Genomic DNA, 18,744 nt, shown 5'->3' with positions numbered 1-18,744 from the left:
TGTCGTCAAGGGCAGAAAGGTTCTCTGAGGTTGGTTCCCTGCGAAGGGTTGATTCCCTGCGGAGGAGTATAGCAACTGGAGTGGCTGAAGAAGGTGGTAAGGGGATTGGAACTTTCTGTAGGGGAATAGTCTGTAAGGGGATGGTTTCTTCTGGAGTGGACTGTGACCGGACTTGGCGTGGCATTTATCTGGCCTGATTTGGGAAATACAAGTGTAAAATGTCGAGCAGCTCACTGATGTTGCTGTACAAATTCTGCAGAGTTAAAAAGTGCTCAGATTCTGGTTCACCCAGATCCAAATCTCCTGCAAAGTTGCGGATTCGGATGAGACGGATACGAAGATCAACGTAGGGAAGTGGAAATTCAGGGACACAGGAAGGTGGCGGTGAGGATGGCCACTCAAAGGCAGGTTCAAGTACTGGTGGTTGTTCAGGTGGTGACTCAGGTGACTCAGCAATCGTTTGGATGGTGATATCAGCAAGATCTAATAGGTGCGATTCGGGAGATGGTTGGTCTTGTGTGACTAGTTGAGATGGTTGGTCTTGTGTGACTAGTTGATTAAGTCTCTGGTCTAGTTGATCCAAGTGATTACACAGTGATGCTGGGTGCGGTGTCGGTGGTCTTGGGCTCAGTGGCGGTGGAGATGGGGTCCGCGGTGGGGCAGGTATCTCCAGTGGCTGCTGAACTGGAAACATCAAGGAGGCCTGATTCGGTATTCGGATAGGCTCGTATATCTTTCAGATGGACCCAGGATGTGTGGTCCTCCAGCTTGGCAGCTGTAGCTGACAAAGCCTCTATCTTGAAGGGCCCAATGTAGATGGGATCTCGCCAGGTCTTGTGCGTATAATAACGCCGGTGCACCAGATCACCCACTTTGTAAGGGAGGGATCTATCGGCATCACTATCCCCTCTTCTGTCCGAAATAGCCTGTGGAATTGAGGACAGAGAACTTACAATAGTCTGTAAGATATCCCAATATACTGAGTATTGGTCTGGCAATTGAGTGTCTGGATTGCCAGGTAGTAGTCGCATTGGGCGACCTGTACATAATTGGAAAGGCGTCAGTTTAAGGGAAGAGGATGGAGTGGCACGAAGAGATAACAGTGCCAAAGGGAGGGCATCAAGCCAATTCTTTATCCCATTTGCCATAAGCTGACGCATTTTGGTTTTGAGCAATCCATTATATCTTTCAACCAAACCATTACTGGTGGGTTTGTAGACACAGACAGTTCTGTGAGTAATGCCAAGTGCTGGAAGTAGATTTTGTAAAAGTTCATTCACAAAATGTGTACCATTATCCGTTGTAATTTTGGCAGGGATACCAAATCGAGGGATAATTTCATTACAAAGTGATTGGGCCATAATCTGTGCAGTTTCTCTAGTGCAAGGGAAAGCTTCCACCCACTTAGAGAAACCGTCAACGCAGACAAGCAGATACCGTTTACCACGGACAGGTGTCTGCATATCTGTAAAATCAATATACCAATGTTGGCCAGGTCCCTGGACACAGGCAAATGACCTGAAGGAATAACGGGTCCCCGTTTAGGTGTATACAAGAAACATTTGTAACAATTGTGAACTACAGTGTGACACATGGGCATCATTTGGGGAGCCCATAATTTGGAAGACAGTTGATCGTACAATGTATTAGCATTCAAATGTAAAGGGTAATGAAGGGCATGCAGGAGGAGAGACAAAACATGCTGTGAAACACATAGTTGACCATTGGGATGGGTCCAAATACCATTAGGATTAAGAAAACAGCCTGCTTGCTTCCATAAAGTGATTTCTGATTGTGTCAGCGAGGAAGTTAGGGTAGAAGAAAAGTCTGAGGTGAGGGATTCAGAGGAGGTGGGAGACGTGATAGGGGAAGTAGGCTCGTCCAGAGGAGACTGCGGTACTGGAGATAAGGGAGGGGTAATGATGGGAGGAGCATGAAAGAGGGGAGGGGTACTTGGAGAGGAGGAATCAGAATGTGTGGAATCGGAAGGAGTTGAAGGAGGCGTGTCAAGGAGTAGTGCTTCGGACACAATGACCGGAAGTGCCGCATCGGCAGCTGTTCCGGCAGAAAGACTGGAAAGGGAAGTGACCTCACGGGCTAGTTCAACAGCAGCATGGTTGCCGTTGATGGCAAAAGAAAAAACCGTCTCCTGATGTGCCTTAATCCAGGAGATACTAGTGCGGAGACCTTTTTGATGGCGCTTCTCCAGTGCATCAAAAAGTGCAGACCACAAAGGTAAGTGACTTAAAGGTTGCCCAGTAGAGGAGATCATCCCTCTCTGGTTCCATTTGCGGACATGGGAATGCAGAGAAGCAAAAACATAGTCCGAGTCGGTGACAATGCTCAAATCTGAGTGTAGTGCTTTAAACAGCAGAACGTATAAAACAGCAGCAAGTTCTGCAGTTTGGGCTGTGAATGCCTCTGGCAGTCTAAATTGTACAGGGTCAAGTATACATTCTTCGGGTGTGTAGCGTAGGGCGGCAAAACCAGCTACCCCGTTTTGCTGTGAACCATCTGTAAACCAAACCTCGCCACTCTGCAAGATTTCAGAATGTACATGGAGAGATTCGGGTACCGATAATTGGGTAGTGCACTCATGGGGAAAGATGGCATTCTGTGCTGTTTCTGTTACGGTGAGCAGTGGATCCAGACGTTGAAGGTCAGTTAAAGTTAATGGGTGAATGGAGTGCACTACACTAAACAAAAGTACTTGATACTTTTGCAAACGGCAGACAGTCATGTGACTAATCTGTTTGTCCAATAGATATTAACATCATGGGACGTGTGGAGAATCACCGGAAGGTGAGGAATGTAGCTGTAAAGTTTGGTAACAGCAGTACTGGCGGCAACAAGACCTTTCTCACAAGTAGCGAAAGCTCTTTCAACAGGTGAAAAAGTTCCTGAAAGGTAACCGCATGCAAGATCATCATGTTCTTGGGTAATTAGGCAAGACCAAGTGTCCTCGGTATGCACAACCCAAAGGTGCACATCCTGAGAAACATCAATGGTTGCCAATGGTGAGGAAAGCATAACATCCTTCACAAGGGCCATAAGATCAGCTGTTTCCTGAGCTGTAAAGTGTAATGATTCATGTTTTACTTTCTGTTTACCTTGTAGTTTCATGTAAAACGGCTGAGTTCGGGCTGAATAATTGGGTATCCAAAGGCGACAGAAATTTAGCATGCCAAGGACACCTCTGAGATCAGAAACTGTTGTGAGCACACGCAAAGAAGAAACGTGTTGTAGGGTATCGGGACCTAGGCCCTTCTGACGGGGGCCAATGTGATGGCCAAGGAAGGTAACATGTGTCTGAGCCTTTTAATTTCTTCCTGTTAACTTTGTAGCCTTTCGTAGCAAGAAAGCCCAGAAAGTCACAGGTGACTTGAACACAAGTGTCAAAGTCAGGGCATGTGATAAGCATGTCATCCACATACTGAACGATAGAAGTATGTGGTGGGAGAACATACCTGTCACGTTTAAATTCCTGTATGTGTCCTGCTAAAGTTTGGGAAAAGATGGTAGGACTGTCAGTAAACCCCTGGGGAAGACGAGTCCACTGATATGTTGTGTTATTGAATTGGAAAGCCGTTAGCGGTCGGCTTACAGGGTCGAGAGTGATGGAAAAGAAGGCGTTGGATAAATCAATAGTGGAATGGTATGTCTGCAAGGAGATGCTGTTGAGGAGTGTAGTCGGGTTTTCTACATTTGGGAATGTAGCGTAAGTGAGGTCATTTAGCGCTCGTAAGTCCTGCACTATGCGGAAGGTTCCAGGATCCTTCTTTGGAACTGGGAATAATGGAGTGTTGTATGGTGAATTACACTTTTCAATAATACCCTGCTGTAACAAGGAATCAATTTGTTCCTGAGCTCCAGCAATAACTTCAGGCTTCAGTGGATATTGGGCGATTTTGGGGCCTTTACAGCCAGGTAAGAGCTGGATACGATGGGGAGGGCCTGTTACTTCATCATAGGGTTTCTCAGGTGTGGCCCAAAGAAAACCTGGTAGGTCATTCAGTGCTATCTCTATTTGTTTCTCAACCATAGAGGTGACAGCCATCATGAGTGAAGTGCTTTCATTAGGGGAAGGATCAAAATGAATTTCAAAATGAAACAATGTCAACAGATCTCTTCCAAGTAAATTGACAGGACATAGTGGAGCGTACAAAAAGGGAGCCGAAAGTTGTAGATCGGCATATTTAATGGGCAGGGGTTCAAGCAGTGGTGTGTCCGTTGGGACACCATCAAATCCTGTGGTGGTAATATTGTCTGGAGAAACTTTGAGAAATTTCTGCAGTTTATGCGGAACGTGGGCAAGCACAGAGCGAGAGGCGCCTGTGTCAATTAAAAAGGAGACGGGGACTTCACAGATTAACAAGGTGATCATAGGATCATCCAGTCCTGCTGTAGTGTGGACCACGCCTAGTCACTGTGGGCGGCGTTGATCTGGATTCCACAAAGGGAATGACTGGCGTTCTGGGGGATTTTGGCGGAGCTGTTTTATAATTCTATGAGGCGGTGGCTGGGGACACTGCCGCATAATGACCAAATTGTTGGCAGCGATAACACTGGACATCTGGAAAGCGATCAGGACTGGGAACGGTAGTCTCTGGGTCGTCTATTGGAATCAGGAGGCCCCCTTGGGGGGCCTCTTTGAGGTTGAGAGCGGCGACCACGTTCTTCAGGGTAATCAGTTCTATGGTCTGGGCGGTAGGGCCGTGGGCCCTGATTTCGGGTGTTATTGTCATAGCGTTGGTCAGCATACATAACAATAACAGGGGGAGAGGTCTCGGGGGTATTGTGATCTGTGTCAGAGCTCTTGGAGGCTCTTTTCTCTTTGAGATCTTCAGTTTGTAGCACTTCTAAGTTAGTGCGTACTGTCTTACGATGTTGAGCTTCATCTTGTTTGCTTTTAATGAGTCTTCTACAATGATGTAGAATGTGTTCACGAATTTTTGGCCATTTTTCTAGTTGGAGACCAACTGTGTTTTCTAATTTATTTTTAATCTCTGCAGGTAAGGTTCCCTTAAGTAAATGGTAGAACACTGGAAGGGCATTATCAGAGTCAAATTTTTCCTCTGTCTCTTCTTTAAAAAGATCTTGGAGTCTAAGCAAGTAAGCCTCAATAGGCTCTGAGTCCATTTCCCATCTTTGGGAAGTGATAACTGAAAAATTTTTAAGGGCCGGATACATGGTCCGGATTTCCTGAACTACTTTGGTCTGAATCTCTGTTAAAGGATTGCCATCATACTGGGTATCTGTTACAAATTTGGCATAGCCCGATTGGGTAAACATGTTGGTGACACTAGCATGTGGGGTTCTGCCCAATAACGCTTTCATATCACCGACTGACAAGGTGGAGCCTAGTGTAATGTCCTGCAATTTCTTTAACCATCGGTTGCCTCCCATTGCAATATCTGGGAGCTGCAGTATAAGGCTATTTAGTTCAACAGCCGAAAGTGGGGTGTACTCCGTATGAGGGACACCACCTGACATCTTGTTCAGTAGGGGTAAGAGTTTAGCATTTGAGGATGGAAGTTTCCCTGTTGCGGCAGGTGGGGGGAATTGATTTTCATACTTTTTCCAAACCTGAAGACCCTGGATTAGGTAAAGGGTTGTCTTCTGATCCCAATGGGGGTCAGGGTGGTCATAAATAAGATCCCGAACTAACGAGAGCTTGTCAGACCGCAAGGATCCTTCACGTGGGAAAAGGGCGGACTGGGGCTGGAGAGCCTCAGACCATCCTGCAAGATTATCAATCCATGGCTGAACATAATGCCATGAATTCTCATGCAATGCCACATATTGGGCGGGTGTACTAGGTGGACTAGGTAGGATATGCTCTGCACTGGCATCTAGGGCAGAGAAAACTGTCGGGTTATGGGGACTGTCGATGACAGGAAGGCACCGGCTAGAACCATCAGTAGTAAGATAACTTTGAGGGTGGCGCTGTCTGGTGTGATGAGAAATAAAATTATGTTGTTGGGGTAATTGGGATCTAGATACTGCAGCTGCAACAGTGTCCGGAAGTGCTGTAACGGACTTACGTAAGGAACGAAGTCCATCTGAAACGAATGCAAGGTCATCTCCCATACTGGCCAATATACTACCATTTTGTGGCATAGGTCGTGTACCCGAAGGGACCGGGGTGGTAAGGGGGAGAGCCGTGGGTAAAGTAAGCCGAGGTGAATCGTCAGCGAAGGACGGGATCGCATCACTTAGTAATGGTGAGGAAAAATCGAGCATCGGAGGAGGCTCGGTTCGACTTCCTTCTGTAACTGGTTTAGCTGGAAGTAACAGAGGTCGCTGAAGAAGAGCTTCCAACTCCTCTGCTGAGGGAGGGGATCTGACTTTAGGTCGTGCACCAAGCTTATCCCATGTAGGGGGAGTCAAGCATTCAGGCGCAAGAATAGGCATGGATGGATTATCCGGATTAGGGGGCGATTTTACGTAACCCTGATCGTATAATTCCTGGCAAATGACGCGTGCCTGGGTGGCAGGACTGTATGGAACAAAACCCATCTGTCGTAACTGGGACAGAGTAGGGCAAGGCAAGGTTGCAGGGGGCAAGGGACCAGTTTGGGCAAAGGAGTCCAAACGCGGTGGCAGAGGTGAAGTTTGAGTTGCGTGCCCCATAATATGGTGGGTAGTCGTTTGGTGGTCATATGTGATACCTGACCTTTTTCCAGGTTCGGGTAAGTAGTTGTTTGAGGCGGCTGCATCTATTCCGCTGTTAGATGGGCAGATGGGTGATAATCGGAACCGGCGGGTTCGGGACACAAGGATATTGTTCAATAATGGGGGGGGGTATCTCAATTTCATAACCACCAATAGTACGATAGACATGTGGTGGCTGTGGGGTAACTGTATGGGTCTGGGTAGTGGTAGTTGCTTGCATCGTTGGAGCAGTTGTGACAGTGGGGCGACTGAGCAATAGTCCTGGGCCACTGGTATTGTTGAGGGGGGTATGGGCGGCTGAGTTGGTGCCGACCCCTGGGACATAGGGATAGGGTTCTTTTGAGATGAAAGAGGAGATATATCGACAACACCAGCAATGTGCACGGTGGTAGGTGGGTCGAAAATCGCAGGAGCTAGAGATTCCCGCAGGCAGCGAAGGTGTCACTGTCTGTGATCCCTGGGATGAGGAGGTCTCCGTCTGAGATCCCTGGGAATTCTGTAGCAGAGGATCTGTGATAGGTTTATCACAATATCCTGGGGGTATTGGGGTATATCCACTGCACATGGTAGCAGCTTGGTAGAGCTTGCGGCAGTAGCTGCATCATAAGGTGGTGGGGCGGTAGGTGTCACTGGATCTTGGTAAGGGACTTGATCGGTGTCGGACTTACCTAAACTCCTATCGTGCTGGTTTCGTGCAATAAGTATGAACTTATTAATAGCACTAAATGTTATCCCTAGATTTTCCTGTTTTGTTGGACTCATTGTAGCAGACCAAGGCTTGGAGCTTGCCCTGATCAAATGAGCCCTTTGATGGCCATTCCAGTCCTTGATCCTTGGCGGACCAAACGGTATGCCAGGTCTGACATAAACGGGTAAGTTCTTTTCTATCATCGGGGAAAAAGTTGAGGACTCTTTCCAGGGGAGTAGGGGATGAGGAAGAGGACATAATGGAATCAGAAATAAGGGAAAAGCAATCCACATAGGAAAATGTGTGCAATGTAAAGTGGTATTTAAAGGGCAAGGCCCTCAGGCGATGCCAGTTAAATTTCCAGTTGGATTCTAGCTCAGGGATCTATGATAGGAACACCTATAAAATATATGTGGTAAGAACATGCAAAGGAAAATTATCTAAACAAAAAAAAACATGCATCATGCGTACACAATACCCCGTTATACTCACGCGTCTTCAAGAGCGTTCCAGCGCCGGAACCTAAAACAGAAATTACGAATTGGCGGAAAGCTTATGCTTTAAACCGCATGTAATATTAGAGGAAAGAAAAACGAGGACAACAAACAGAAAGATGCGTAGAGAGTCAGTGAATAAATAAATAAAAACCTAGTGTCTGCTTGTGTATGTATCCTACTTTAAGATCAAGAAAACTGTTCCCCAGGGTAGGCTTCTACAACTAGGATTCTGCTCTACTAGCCGCCAAGATTCAGCTCCATTGGCCATGATTCACTCCAATGGTAGAACCCTCAAAAGAGGGGAGGCTACTACCCCTGAAAAGGATCCAGGAAGCTGCGAAACTAGTTCACTGAATTCGGAGAACAGATACCCTATGGTTTTTCGCTGGTTAGGAAGATTCAGCTCTATTCAAATGAAGATTCCGCTCCATTCAACTAACCCCCATAGGATATTTTACTATACACCTAAAAATTTGAACGAAGGTTCGCTCAATACAACCGAAGATTCACTCTATTCAACAAAACCAAAATACACGTAAGAATTTAGAATCGCCCGAGTCAACCTGTACACAATCACAACGAAAGGCGTTAGACGTCTCTTTATTGCCCCCGCGCTCATCTGTACTAGGTAACTTATATGTGGGCAATAATGCCGAATCCGCAGGCCACTCCGAAAATGGAATGGAAGTCTGCTCCTACTAATTGAGATACCGTCATCCATTGAAGGATCACCTCCAATGGGTGTAAGCCCCAGGCATCGATATCAAAGCCAATGGTTATAGCGTGACACTGGTATATAAGAAAATAAAATAAAAAAATAAAAATATAGCATATCCCAGGGAAGAGCCCCTGAAACAAACTGCAAAAGTGGTAAAAATAAAGTAGATGTAATAATAAAAAAAAAAGGAAATTGAAAGAAAGATTTGTAACTCTGAACACATGTAAGCTCTTGGGGGATGGTACCATAAAAGAGTCACTAGACAATAGATTTCTATTAAATAATTCATAGAAGGGAACTCAAAAGGCATTAAAATAAAACAGCCGACAGTAAGGAAGCCTGCAAAACCAGGACAATACGATACAAAATAAAATCATTCACACTGTTGTGCTGCCTAAACATGCATTAAAGTCAGAAACAAGAGTGACACACGTAAAATAGGGAAGTAGGAGGGACTTGATGGACAGGCAGAGCAAACCAATGAACAAACGACTTAGTATGTTCCCCATATCAGAGGAAGAAAAGCTGTACAACAAAATTGGAATATCAAGTAAATGAACGAAAAAAAAAAAAACCTGGACAAACAGACTGTAAATCATTATTATGGAACTTGCAATATTACACTGCAGAAACAAAGGCCATTCTAGACAAGCAACAATCCAGCGCTGCCACCGCAAAAATGAAACCGAAAGCATTCAAAACACTGCTATTCGTGGGAGAGGGCACATACAAAGAAGCTAGAGAACCGGCAACTGAATTATCAAAAGATAAGTGATTTAAAAGAAATATGTACCATTACATAGAAATATCATTATGCATGCTGAGAAAATGTGCCATAAAACAAGGTTAAACTTGCAGAAAACTGAATATATGATTGAACTGAAAACATTGCCGCACACCATTAATTTATAGAACTCGAACATAGTCTTGCAACCTTAACTAAAAATGAAAACCCAAGCTTTTCACCGCAGAGGTAATCAGTGTTTAAACTTGCATCCTGAAAAGATACGGGCAAGCAGTTCTACAGGAAATAAGTGCATATTAATCATGCCGTGCAGAAACAATGGCATAAACTATGTCCCGGAGCCAAAAATACCTCACTAATAAGGGCTAAGTCATATTATCATGAAACTACATTGCGGACCGTCACTTCCATTACCCCTTCAAGGCAAAACAAATGCTGCATATGTGTGTCCAAATTTAAAAACGGACTCCCACAATTACAGTTCCCAATATCACATAGCAAAGTATCAATTCTAAATATAATGACAGTAATCTATAGAGGGTCATACATATAAATGCTACTACTTTTGATACATTCCATTAATTACCCTTTAAGGTGCAAGAGTCGGTAGAGCATCAGAGAAGAGGGCAGGAGATGTATAAAGGACCCTTATCAGGAGGTGTAGAGTATCACCAGAATAAGGAACCTTATCAGCCGGACAAGGGAGGGAAGGGGAGAAAGAACAGTGTCAGAAATAGATGTGAAAGAAAAAAAATATATATTTAAAAGACAAATTTTGAGAGACAACAGAAAGTTTGTTGAGACCGACTATGGCAGAAAAGGGGGAACAGGGACAAACGCCCGAGCAGAGAAAAGGGGAAGTGGGGGCAAACGCCCTAAGAGGCTGACCGTCACAGAGGATAAGAAAAACAAAATAAAATAAGTACGCACGTAAAAATTGAGAAGGCCAAGATACAGCAACATGAGAGGATTAGCATAGACTTTGGGACTTCTAGGAAAGACAAAATACAAATGTAGAAGACTTAGAGCGTAGTAACAGTTTCATATATAGAGTGAGTATGACAGAAAGGTGCCGAAACTGGCAGAGACAGGGATGAACGCAGCGAAATTTAAACCCGGAAGTGCAGCTATAGTGGCTACGGGGAACAGAGACGGAATACAGACCGGGACTTCTAAATTGGAGATTTGTAATATCATGAAAGTTTCAGACGGGGGTTTCCAAAGCAGGCAGGCATGGATAAAAGTGTGGTTTAATGCTGTATGACAGGAAGGAAGGGTAAGAGTGCCCATAAAGCGTGCAAAAACAGAAAAATAAGGAAGCAGACTTAGTATGCAGTTTTAAGATTGAAATCTTTCACAAAGACACATCAGGACAGTTTCAAACCGGGATGGGGAGAAATCAACATAAGCCAGAAACATAATCATGTAAGGTAGAGGTTAAGTACCTCACAGAGGGTTAAGTACAGCGCAGAAGAAAAGACAAAAATGACAACAGATCTGTAGGAGGGCAGGGAAGGGACACTCCCTCCGTCCGAGTTCTAGAAGCAGAAGTGTAGAAGCAGGGAAGGAGGGGGAGTTCTGTGGGCTGTCAGCTTTGAAGAACAGTAAAAAAAAAAAAACCACACCACCAGAATGATGCCGCACAGAAGTGCACAAAGAATAGAACAGATAAGCACATGGGGAAAGTACACGCAAGTGACATAAGTAGGGAGGAAGACCCAGTCACAAAAGCACAGATAAAGGTGAACGGGAGAACAGGGAAAAGGACCGACCAACCGGGTCAAGACTGCTATAATAAGGGACATAAGACAACGGGGAGGGAATTTTAAATATAAGTCATCTCCCCAAGATCTATAGACAAAGAGACAGGAGGAAGACGTGACAGAGAGTGAGTATTGCAAAGGCGTAATACAGGTGTAAAGAGAAGAGAACAGAGAAGAAAGAGAGACAAAGATGGGGCAGCATAGAACCCATACGGACAAGAAAAGAATAGGAGAAGACAGAGAAGGCAAGTAGGAAGGTAAAAACTGCAAGAATTAGAGAGAGAGACAAATGGGAAGAAAAACGCAGCCAGATAGCGAGAAAAAAGAAAACGTACAAAATCTAGGCATCGTTGAGCAAGAAGCTCGCATAAAGACCAATGCGAAGAATTGAACGCGAAAGGAGCAGGCAGCAACCACGAGATCGGAGTCTCCTCGTCTCATAGGAATGCACCAATCACGCAACATCACACACTTACACGCATCACGCAAATCAAAAACGACAGAGTGAAGAAAAGAAGGAGAAGAGAGAGCTGAGACGGGGACAGAAAAGAAGAAGGAGGAAAAGAATAGGGTAAAAGGAAAGGCAGGAGTAACATCCCAAGTTGACCTTGGACGCATAGAATAGAATGTCCCCTCTTGCGGACAAGGTGGAACAGAAAAGAAAGGAGAAGGAAAGCCGGGAACAGGGAATACTGGGAATACATCAGCGGAAGGGACTCACCACTGTTTTAATGCCCCCCTTTTAGAACCCCTTCTTGACTCCTCTGGGAGGCATCAGAAGGCAGAGTTCACACCTTATTCCCATGACCACAGCTTTCTGTCTAATAGGGTCTAAGCAGATCTTCGCCATTTATGTTCCCACATATAAAGATCTATCCTAGTTAGTTCAGGGAGTGAGGATCTCTTGTGTATGGTTTTCTTTGTAGAATAAATGACAGATAAGAATAAGTAGAAATAAAGACACAGTTGGTTTTCAGAAAGAAGGTTCATTTATTCTTACCAAGATTAAATCTTCAACTTGGTACATTCATCATCAGACAGATTCTGGGTTCATTGCACAGAGCTGTGCCTTCCGAGAAGAGTTGGAGAAATGTTCCAACTATCTGGCAAAATCTTCTCTCTTTTATAGGCACCGTCTTAATACAAGTCAATGGCAAGAGCCTTTTTTTCTTAATATTTCACAACCTCTGAATCATTTTTTTTCCTTTTCCGCAGATGTCCATCTGTACCCTCTTCTTTCCGGTTTTAGCTATTACAAGATTTCCGCTATTGTCAATAACATGTTTTTTCTCTTATTACAAAAATATCTTGCACCTGTTTGTGACATTTCCGCTTTTGTAAACATCTTATTTTTCTCTTCTTGATACAAAATTATCCTATTATTGACATCTCAGTTTCATATCTACTTTCATATGCTCTTATGATCTGAGTACCACAAACTTCATTTTAAAAACCAGATTTTATCCATTTTAGTCCATTATTCAATCATCATATGTGCTACATTCAATTTGTAAGTTGTACCAGGTTTCATTAAGACTCCTCCTGCAATCCTGCTTTTGCAGGTTCTCAACTATAAGGCCATCAGTGGGATATCAGGCCTAGTCAGGGCTGCTCAGCTGGCCAAAGCCCAGTAACTTGGCCCGCCACCATTCCAGTGGATAGGCCTCAAGCTACAACACATATTAACAGTAAACACTAAGCTTGACTCTGTTAAACCATAGAACATCACTGTGAAGACTCAAAGCTCTTAAACCAAAATCATCTTTAATGGAAAATCAAAGGAAATGACTTATAGTTCTGAAGTGTTTAACAAGAGTCTCTGCCCTGTAGATTGGAGAGGCTGTTCTCAACTAGCTCACTCTATATGCAAAGAGGAGCCAGGAGATCTCAGCACCAAGCTGAGAGAGTAGATGTAAATATTTTTAAACGTGATCATTTGATGATGTTACAGAAGTAAGCCATTTCTTGCCACCAGTGCTGGAGAATGACTTGATATTTCTGTATCAAGCTCCTATGCGGCACTGAACCTAACCAGGGGCACCCTGGCACCTCAATGCCTGTTCACCTGAAGCAAGAGTAACACTAAATGTCTATGGACAGTGTGGCAGTCGGCCACAGATTATGGATATGCTGTAGTCAGAGCAATGCTGTGGGGAAAAAAAAGTGTGTCTGTGTGCTTCAGTTTCTGTTTGGAGAAATGCTGCACCAGTAAACACTGAAGGCAGAGGATATAAGAGCAACACAACAACAGCCAGTGTCTGAGATGGTCTTTGCACTATAGTAGTAGTATAGAACAGTGCTGGCAAAATGGTGTCTGAGTTGGCACCTACGTGGCTGCTGTTTCTGTGCCGGTTGCTGTTCAGAGGAACGATGTAGAAGTTGGGGACTTGAAATTCTCAAACTATCTGTCCATTCCTCAATGGCACCTCAACCCCAAAACCTCCCATGAGGGAAGGGAAAGTTAGAGCGAAAGAATCTGACACTGCCAAGTACTCCCTCAATTTTTCTCTCTTCTGTTCGTTCTCCTTACAGGTGGAGAAGAATCCGACCTCCACTTAACCAGTGTCTCCTGGTGTAGGAGCTTATGTGGCCTGTCAGCCCAGACACTGCACAGTGTGCCATCACCACCCATTGGAGACAGAGAACATACTGAACATTCTAAGCCTGCATGTTGCCTTTAAGGAGTGAATCACAAAGAACTAGTTTCTCTGTCTCCATTTGATGGTCAATGGAAATAACCAGTAGTGTGCTGGAGCCGGTTCGCAAGAGCCGGTTGTTAAATTTTGCAAGATCCTGCGAGCCGGTTGTTCTCCAGGACGAGCCGGCTCCAGTGAACGAGGTAAGCATGGCAGGAGGGTGCCACCACAGGCCATGCTTACCTCCCCTCCCACTCCCATCCATATCCAGCAAGTCTCCGTCGCCCCCATCCTCCCTCCTGCTCCCATCCATCTTTTTTTCTTACCTCCGTTGAAGCGGCCGCGTTATTTAAAGCCCTGCTGCCTGTCTCTAGCCTTCCCTGTTTGCTTCGTGATGAGTTTGTTCCCTTAGTCCCGCCTTCTGACGTCATTCTGATGTCATTTCCTTTTTCCGCGAAGGCGGGACTGAGGGAACGAACTCATCACGATTGAAGCAAGCAGGGAAGGCTAGAGACCGGCAGGGCTTTAAATAACGGGGCTGCTTCGACGGAGGTAATAAAAAAAGATGAATGGGAGCGGGAGGGGAGGATGGGTGTGACAGAGAATCGCTGGACATGGATGGGAGCGGGAGGGGAGGATGGGGGCAACGGAGAATTGTTGGACATGGATGGGAGCAGGAGGGGAGGGCAGGGGAGGGAGGAGAATCGCTGGGTATAGATGAATAGCAGGGGCAGGGGAGAGAAGAGAATTGCTGGGCATGGATGGTAGAGGGGGCAGGGGAGAGAAGAGAATTGCTGGGCATGGATGGGTAGAGGGGCAGGGGAGAGAAGAGATTGCTGGGTATGGATGGATAGAGGGGGGCAGGGGAGAGAGGAGAGTTTCAGGACATGGATGGAGGGGAGGGCAAGATAAATTCTGGACATGGATGGAGGGGAGGGAAGGGAGAGAGAAGAAATGCTAGACATGGAGGGAAGATAGAGGAAGGAGATTAGATGGGGAAAAGGAAGTGAGGAGAGAAACTGCACATGGATGGAGAAAATAGGCAGAAGCTGGATCCACTGTACAGTCAAGTCTGCGGAGGACCAGAAATGAAGAAGAAAGAAGGAAAGAAAAGAAATAAATGGAAAGGAAGCCCTGGAAACGGAGTCAAGGGAACAGATAGAGAACATTACTGGGCCAGGATGATCAGAGAACAAAGTCACCAGACAACAAAGGTAGAAAAAAATAATTTTATTGTTATTATAGTGTTTGGAATAGGTCCACTTTGAGAATCAGGTGCTGAACGTTAAAAGTTTATATTTATTTACTTACTTATGGCATTTTATCCCATATTAAACATGAATTAGATTGGAACCTGGGATCATTAAATTTTTTTTCCTGGAGAGAGTAATGCATTCCCCCCCCCCCCCCCCCCCCCCGGCTATAGCCAGCTCTGCAATTTGGGGGGGGGCGCAGAGGTGGACGGGGGGGCGCCGAGGTGGATCGGGGAGAGAGCCTGTTGTTATAAAATTTACCAGCATACCACTGGAAGTAACCCACAGTTTCTGGACTGGTCTAGTATGGACATTAAGGAAAAGGCAAGCATCTCAGACTCAGTAGCTGTCACTAAATAGTTATCCCAAAAAAAAACATTTCCCATCACACCCAGCCAAAAGGCCCAGCCCAACTGGAGACCAGTAAGACCCAAGCTAGCAAATTAGAGGTCCCAGTTTGCCAAACTGTATGAAATATACATCTCCCAAACTGGCCATCCCTCCCCCCCCCCCCCCCCCCCCCCCCCAGTTACAGCTGTTTCATATAATCCCCAAGCATTCACACAACAATCATACTGATCACACTCGGACTATCTATCCATCTCTCTCATACGCCCCACAGTCACACTGAAAAGTCTCTAAGCAAAAACCACAGAGTTCTCCATCAGTAATCTCTCCACAATAAAGAGAAACAGCAGAAACTAGTGGTATTATAAAAAGATCCATGTGCAGAGCCTCTTCACACTGATTCTCCAGTGGCCCTCTCCACTGCCTCTTTGGACTTATGCTGCACTTGCTGCCACTGTTATAACTTTATAGCTGTTGGGACAGAGAGATGTTGAGGTCAGACTTGCATCACTTAAAATACACCAGATTTCCTCCAGTGTCTTGATACGTGTTTTCCCAGCAATAACAAAAACACAGTGAAAAGGGAAAGAGCCACCAGTATGGAATCTTGGTCTTATTCAAAATGTCTAGAGTAGGTTTCATTGCTTTTCGCTTTTGCAAAGTCATAGAGAAAATGTCCTGATAGATCTGCACCAGGACCCCATTGCACAGGAGTTGTGAAGCCTGTCTCACTCAGCAAAGCAAAAGGTCTCTATGTACTTTGTAAAGCATGCTATTAAGTCCCTAGGGGGTCCTTTTACTAAGGTGCGCTGAAAATGGCTTGCAGTAGTGTAGGCGCGGGTTTGGGCGTGCGCCAATCCATTTTTCAGTGCGCCTGTAAAAAAGGTCTTTTAAAATTTTTGCCAAAAATGGACATGCAGCAAAATCAAAATTGCCGCGTGTCCATTTTGGGTCTGCGACCTTACTGCCAGCCATTGACCTAGTGGTAAAGTCTCACACGGTAACCGGGCAGTAATGACCTACATGCGTGAAATGTCACTTGGTGCGCATCCGATACGCACGTCTGAAAATAACAAGTAGTTACCTGTAGCAGGTGTTCTCCCAGGACAGCAGGTTGCATATTCTCACATGTGGGTGACGTCACGTTGGCCCGGAGGATTTTCTAGTAAAATCTAAAAGTCTCTTCAACTGTGCCTTGTCGTGCGGGCGACCACACTGCGCATGCGTGCGCACGACTTCCCGCCCGCCGCGAGGACACGTTCCTCAGTTGAATCCAATAGCCAAGAAGAATACAACTCCTAAGGGGAGGAGGGAGGGTTGTGAGAATATGCAGCCTGCTGTCCTCAGAGAACACCTGCTACAGGTAAGTAACTACTCTTTCTCCGAGGACAAGCAGGCTGATATTCTCACATGTGGGGTATCCCTAGCCCCCAGGCTCACTCAACACAACAAATAGTGGTCAATTGGGCCTCGCAACGGCGAGGACATAACTGAGATTGACCTGAAACAAAAAACATCTAACTGAGAGTGCAGCCTGGAACAGAATAAAAAAGGGCCTAGGAGGGTTGGAGTTGGATTCTAAACACCAAACAGACTCTGCAGCACCGACTGCCCAAAACGACTGTCGCGTCGGCTATGCTGCTGAAGGCAGTAGTGAGATGTGAATGTGTGGATTGGTGACCACGTCGCAGCTTTGCAAATCTCTTCAATAGTGGCTGACCTTAGATGAGCCACTGATGCAGCCATGGCTCTAACATTATGAGCCGTGACATGGCCTTCCAAAGTCAGCCCAGCCTGGGCGTAAGTGAAGGAAATGCAATCTGCTAGCCAATTAGAAACGGTGCGTTTCCTGACAGCAACTCCCCTCTTGTTGGGATTAAAAGAAATAAACAACTGAGGGGGCTTGTCTGCTCCACGTAACAGGCCAATGCTCTTTTGCAGTCCAAAGTGTGCAGCTTACTTTCGCCAGGGCTTGCTTGAGGAGGGGGAAAGAATGTTGGCAAGACAATTGACTGGTTCAGATGGAACTCTGACACCACCTTCGGCAAGAACTTAGGGTGCGTGCGGAGGACTACTCTGTCATGATGAAAAGTAAGGTAAGGTGTATGACCCACCAGAGCCTGAAGCTCACTGACCCTACGAGCTGAAGTAACAGCCACCAAGAAAATGACCTTCCAGGTCAAATACTTCAGATGGCAGGAATCCAGTGGCTCGAAAGGAGCTGTCATCAGCTGGGTGAGGACGACATTGAGATCCCATGACACTGGAGGAGGTTTGACAGGGGGCTTTGTCAAAAACAAACGTCTCATAAAGCGAACAACTAAAGGCTGTCCAGAGATAGACTGACCTTCTACACGATGATGGTAAGCACTTATCGCACTAAGATGAACTTTGACCGAGTTGGTTTTAAGACCAGACTCAGACAAGTGCAGAAGGTATTCAAGCAAGGTCTGTGTAGGACAAGAATGAGGATTTAGGGCCTTGCTGTCACACCAGACGGCAAACCTCATCCATTTAAAAGCATAACACCTCTTAGTGGAATCTTTCCTGGAAGCAAGCAAGATTCGGGTGACACTCTCAGAAAGACCCGAGGAGGCGAAATCTACGCTCTCAACATCCAGGCCATGAGAGCCAGAGACTGGAGGTTGGGATGCAGAAGCGACCCCTCGTTCTGAGTAATGAGGGTTGGAAAACATTCCAATCTCCACGGATCTTCGGAGGTCAACTCCAGAAGAAGGGGAAACCATATCTGACACGGCCAAAAAGGAGCAATCAGAATCATGGTTCCACGATCGTGCTTGAGTTTCAGCAAAGTCTTCCCCACCAGAGGTATGGGAGGATACACATACAGAAGGCCTGTCCCCCAATGAAGGAGGAAGGCATCCGATGCTAGTCTGCTGTGAGCCTGCAGCCTGGAACAGAACTGAGTGACCTTGTGATTGGTCTGAGTGGCGAAAAGATCAATCGAGGGGGTGCCCCACACTCGAAAGATCCTTCAGACAATAGTCATGTTCAATGACCACTCGTGAGGCTGCATTATCCTGCTCAATCTGTCGGCCAGACTGTTGTTTACGCCAGCCAGATAAGTGACTTGGAGACACATTCCGTGTTGACGAGCCCAGAGCCACATCTGAACGGCCTCCTGACACAGAGGCCGAGATCTGGTACCCCTTTGTTTATGTAATACATTGCAACCTGATTGTCTGTTTGAATCAGAATAATTTGGTTGGATAGCCGATCTCTGAAAGCCTTCAGCGCATTCCAGATCGCTCATAACTCCAGGAGGTTGATCTGAAGATACTTCTCCTGAAGGCACCAAGCTCCTTGAGTGTGAAGCCCATCTACATGCGCTCCCCACCCCAGGAGGGATGCATTCGTCGTCAGCACGTTTTGTGGCTGAGGAATTTGGAATGGGAGTCCC

At 45.8% G+C, this 18,744-nt stretch overlaps 1 protein-coding gene across 1 annotated transcript in view; it reads left to right on the top strand.

Annotated features, from left to right (window-relative positions):
• VRK3 (VRK serine/threonine kinase 3) overlaps positions 1-18,744 on the top strand; it is a 321,038-nt gene that overhangs the window by 102,438 nt on the left and 199,856 nt on the right.

The sequence above is a fragment of the Microcaecilia unicolor genome, chromosome 5 (assembly GCF_901765095.1).
Source record: "Microcaecilia unicolor chromosome 5, aMicUni1.1, whole genome shotgun sequence".
Classification (NCBI taxonomy): domain Eukaryota; kingdom Metazoa; phylum Chordata; class Amphibia; order Gymnophiona; family Siphonopidae; genus Microcaecilia; species Microcaecilia unicolor.
The sequence above is the reverse complement of the archived record's forward strand: the minus strand, read 5'-3'. Positions and strand labels throughout refer to the sequence as shown.